The sequence below is a fragment of the Portunus trituberculatus genome, chromosome 11 (assembly GCF_017591435.1).
Source record: "Portunus trituberculatus isolate SZX2019 chromosome 11, ASM1759143v1, whole genome shotgun sequence".
Taxonomy (NCBI): Eukaryota; Metazoa; Arthropoda; class Malacostraca; order Decapoda; family Portunidae; genus Portunus; species Portunus trituberculatus.
In genome coordinates this window covers 612,887-618,006 of record NC_059265.1, presented here as the reverse complement: position 1 = coordinate 618,006, position 5,120 = coordinate 612,887, and the positions used below count along the sequence as shown (strand labels likewise).

General features: G+C 44.9%; 1 protein-coding gene across 1 annotated transcript in view; it reads left to right on the top strand.

Annotated features, from left to right (window-relative positions):
* The window catches only part of LOC123502265 (neurogenic locus protein delta-like), a 1,362-nt gene extending 1,267 nt beyond the window's left edge, over positions 1–95 (top strand). The window contains exon 2 of the mRNA XM_045251485.1: positions 1–95. This exon is cut by the window's left edge and continues 432 nt beyond it. The gene's annotated coding sequence lies outside the window, so the exon portion shown is untranslated.
* The last annotated feature ends 5,025 nt before the right edge of the window (positions 96–5,120 follow it).

Sequence of the window (5,120 nt, the reverse complement as noted above, 5' to 3'; positions counted from 1 at the left end):
CCCCTTGCATCACCCACACCACACCCACCTCCATCACCATCACCTCCACGACCACGACTATATGAATCCCGCGGAGAACGCGGGACTGCAGTACACACACACACACACACACACACACACACACCCCGCGAAGTGTAGTGGTTAGCACGCTCGACTCACACTCGAGAGGGTCCGGGTTTGAGTCCCGGAGGCGGCGAGGCAAATGGGCAAGCCTCTTAATGTGTGGCTCCTGTTCACCTAGCAGTAAGTAGGTACGTGATGTAACTCGAGGGGTTGTGGCGTCGCTTTCCCGGTGTGTGGAGTGTGTTGTGGTCTCAGTCCTAACCGAAGATCGGTTTATGAGCTCTCAGCTCGCTCCGTAATGGGGAACACTGGCTGGGTGACCAGCAGACGACCGAGGTGAATTACACACACACACACACACACACACACTCTCTCTCTCTCTCTCTCTCTCTCTCTGTGTTTCACTGTTTCACTGTTTGATCTGCTGCAGTCTCTGACGAGACAGCCAGGCGTTGCCCTACGGAACGAGCTCAGAGCTCATTGCTTCCGATCTTCGGATAGGACTGAGACCAGGCACACACCACACACCGAGACAACAAGGTCACAACTCCTCGATTTACATCCTGTACCTACTCACTGCTAGGTGAACAGGGCTACACGTGAGGGAGACACACCCAAATATCTCCACCCGGCCGGGGAATCGAACCCCGGTCCTCTGGCTTGTGAAGCCAGAGCTCTAACCACTGAGCTACCGGGCCGTGTGTGTGTGTGTGTGTGTGTGTGTGTGTGGTGGTGTGGTGGTGGTGGTGGTATTTACATGCTTGTGTGAAGATAGATAGATAAGCGGATATTTTAATGGGATGATAGATATGTAAATGTAAACAAACAGATAGATGGAGAGGTAGGCAGATCGAGGAGCACTAAAAACACAACGATAGTAAACATGAGATGATTGACTTATAATTCCTAGTGAACAGTTTTCAGTATTTTTCATTAGCCTAACGTGAAGTCAAAGTTTGTTGTGGGGACGCCTGGAGAGATGGGCAGCACTGTTAGCTACAGGATTTGGGATGACGAAATGACAACGTCTTAGAGTGTGCGACATGATGGAATCGAAGAAATTCAATAGTTTATGATTAGAAAAAACTGTGGATGTTGAGTCGAATTTACCCATAAAAAATATACATCGCAAAAAATTTGTTTTGAATTATCTTTAATCTATTTATGAAAGACGGCCAAGTGCAGGCCCAGACTGAGACACAATAAATAAAATAAGGATAGCAGAGTGTATAGTAAATACTCAGTAGGGCTTCAGTTGTGAGTTGATTCCGTATCTTGTACAATATCCCACACATCCTAGACAGTTTCATGCATACATTAAGGTTATCATCAATAAATACACCTAAAATTTTTATTTGAGTGACACATTGCAAAGTTTGACCTTGAAGAAGTATTGGTTGGATATGATTTTTTACTGACCGATTTAAGAAAAAAAAATTAATTAGTTTTACATATATTGAGTGTTAGTTTGTTATGTTTTATCCATTGATTTATTAAATGTAGTTCTAAGGTCATGTTTGAGTGTAGAGTGTGTATGTCCTTGTCTTTCGTAAGCAAGTTTATGTCGTCTGCATACAGAGTGAAAGTAACTTTTGAGCTGGATTTGATTATATCATTTATATAAATAAGAAAAGGTGTGTGTGTGTGTTACCTATAAAGACATTAAATTGTATTGCATGTTGCAGAGGAGTTATGGGTGGCAGGAGGTTGATGAAATGTGTGGTGGTGTCACAAGTGAAGCACAGTGAGCGTTCCTGCAGCGTGAAGCAATGATGAGACCAGCGTCACCAGTCAGCGAGGTGGTGGTGGTGGTGGTGGTGCTCTCTCTCTCTCTCTCTCTCTCTCTCTCTCTCTCTCTCTCTCTCTCTCGTCTCGTCTCGTCTCCTCTCTCTCGTCTCGTGTCGTCTCCTCTCTCTTGTCTCGTCTCGTCTCCTCTCTCTTGTCTCGTCTCGTCTCCTCTCTCTTGTCTCGTGTCGTCTCCTCTCTCTTGTCTCGTGTCGTCTCCTCTCTCTTGTCTCGTCTCGTCTCCTCTCTCTTGTCTCGTCTCGTCTCGTCTCTCTCTCTCTCTCGTCTCGTCTCGTCTCCTCTCTCTTGTCTCGTGTCGTCTCCTCTCTCTTGTCTCGTCTCGTCTTCTCTCTTGTCTCGTCTCCTCTCTCGTCTCGTCTCGTCTCCTCTCTCTTGTCTCGTCTCGTCTCCTCTCTCGTCTCATTTCGTCTCCTTTCTCTCGTCTCGTCTCCTCTCTCTTGTCACGTTTTCTCTCCTTTCTGTCTTGTCGTATCCTCTCTCTCGTCTCTTTTCGTCTCTTCTCTCGTCTCGGCTCTTCTCGTCTCGTCTCGTCTCGTCTTGTCTCCTTTTTTATCTCGTGTCGTCTCGTCTCTTCTCGTCTCGTTGCCTCTCTCTCATCTCGTCTCGTTTCCTCTCTCTCATCTCGTCTCGTTTCCTCTGTCTCTCGTCTCGTCTCGTTTCCTCTGCCTCCCTCGTTTCGTTTCGTCTCCTCTCTGTCTCGTCTCGTCTCCTCTCTCTCTCGTCTCGTCTCGTCTCGTCTCTCTCTCTCTCGTCTCGTCTCGTCTCGTCTCGTCTCGTCTCGTCTCTCTCTCGTCTCTCTCTCTCTCTCTCTCTCTCTCTCTCTCTCTCTCTCTCTCTCTCTCTCTCTCTCTCTCTCTCTCTCTCTCTCTCTCTCTCTCTGCCTGCCTGTGTGTGTTGTGTGTGTGTGTGTGTGTGTGTGTGGTGTTATTCAGTAGTGAATGCTCGGCATCATTTCTGTAACCTCTCTATTGTTTCCAGGCCGAAATCAAGCGACCGCCGGCAGAGAGGAGTCTTCTCCTGGACGTTTGAAGAGTACCACCTTCTTGAAGCACAGAGCACAGACAGCGCTGGAAACTGGACTACTACAGTTTGAGCAGAGTCCAACATCTGTGTATCTGCACCAGGATCAAGTGTCCAGGGAGGAAATGATACGTCTGCAGAGATGTGCCAGGAGGAGGGACTCTTGGAACAGGCCTTCACACAACAGGGATTGGGGTGGGGGTGGGGGGACCTTATAGCAGCAGGTGACTAGGAGAGAGGTTCCCCACAAGATGCAACACACCACATCCTCCAAACGCAAAATATATTTCCCAATAAAGGCAAGTTTGTGTGCCATTCTGTTGATTTGAAGCAGCAAAACGTGCGGGTATGACACCGTGTTGTAATCAATTGTATAGTATTGTCTAGTAATCAACGTTTTTATTACTACCATTATTATTATCTTGGTGTCACTCTAACTGTCACGTCGACTTCACATCTCGTGTGTTAGTAATTTATCAACATTTTTACTATTAATTCTCAACACTTACTATTGTTATTGGTAATAGTGTATTATTGTGTGATCAATATTAGCATTACTATCATTGCCCTACTGTTACTATTGTTATCATTACTAGTACCAATACTACTTTCATTACTATTGCTAGGTAATACTTCATGTAAAATTACTTCATTGATTCAGGATCCTCTACATTATCTACTGTTTTATACTGACAATTTCATTAATTATTTTTATTTTATTGTTTTATATTATTATTATTATTTTTTTTTACTTTTCTTATTGTTGCCCAAAAAATCTTTGCTTCAAAAGGGTTCCCAAATATGACAGATTATTTTGTGATTATATACATATATTTTTTGTTGCATGGGAAAATAAAATGTTTCAAATTCTCTCTCTCTCTCTCTCTCTCTCTCTCTCTCTCTCTCTCTCTCTCTCTCTCTCTCTCTCTCTCTCTCTCTCTCTCTCTCTCTCTCTCTCTCTCTCTCTCTCTCTCTCTCTCTCTCTCTCTCTCTCTCTCTCTCTGTTTTGTGAGGTGTGTTAGAAGGCTACTTGTAGGGCTTTCATTGGCCTTGTTCTCAGGGGTGTAAACGGCAAATTGCTTGGCTAGATTATGTACTATTGGTATGATGGTAGGGCAGGCACATGTCTGGTTCCAGGGTTCACTCTCTTCTGAGGAACCCTTGAAACTGGGTCCTCAGCAGGGTGGTGTCTGGAGTTGTGTGTTATTCAATATCCTCATGGACAAAGTTGCACAAGGGTCTCAGGTGGCCATTTATGCTGATGAAGTGCGTGTGTGGCAAGAATCTTTGCTGAATGAATGGCCAGTGACATGTGAACTGTGTGTGTGGCAAGAATCTTTGCTGAATGAATGAACAGTGACATGTGAACTGTGTGTGGCAAGAATCTTTGCTGAATGAATGAACAGTGACATGTGAACTGTGTGTGTGGCAAGAATCTTTGCTGAATGAATGAACAGTGACATGTGAACTGTGTGTGTGGCAAGAATCTTTGCTGAATGAATGAACAGTGACATGTGAACTAGCAAAGAAGAGAGGGAATCAATGTCTTTGTTTCATCTTTTCTCCAGCACTTTGTTAACCCCTTCAGTACTGGGACGCCATTTTATCTGGAGTTTTTACTGTGATTAGACGATTCTGTTTACATTGGGAAGGATCTGTAGGTCAGAAGATCAATGGTTACAGTCTTCACTACTTCAATCCACACCTAAGTTTGTGAAGGTGTATAAAATCTCCAAATTGTAACCAGAATATATATGAAAAACGTGTCATGGTACTGAAGGGGTTAATTAAAGGCCGTGTCACTCCGGAGACGACGCTCTCGCCCTCCTTCACCGCGAACTGGTGGCTGTCCTGTAGTTGGTGCCTTGCTTCTTAATATCTTGTTCATTGAGGATGGAACTTCAGAGAACTGAGCTGGAGTCACTCTGAAATACTGTCCAAATTTCCTCATCCATTTCTGGCACTTGGATAAGATAATGATATTCGCCACATTTCACTCGTTTTATATTTGATTCATAGACCCAATTCCTTTTCCTCTCATTATTCAAGGCTAAACATATCATTAATAACTCCTTTCTCCTCCTCCTCCTCCTCCTCCTCCTCCTCGTGAAGAAGTGTCAAGTGAGCCAGCCTCCACCACAGAGGATGTGGCGGAGCATCGCGCCTGGTGTGAACCTCCCCATAGCAAGCTAAGTCTGCGCGACGTTGGTACGTGGTGTGCGTCGTCTCCG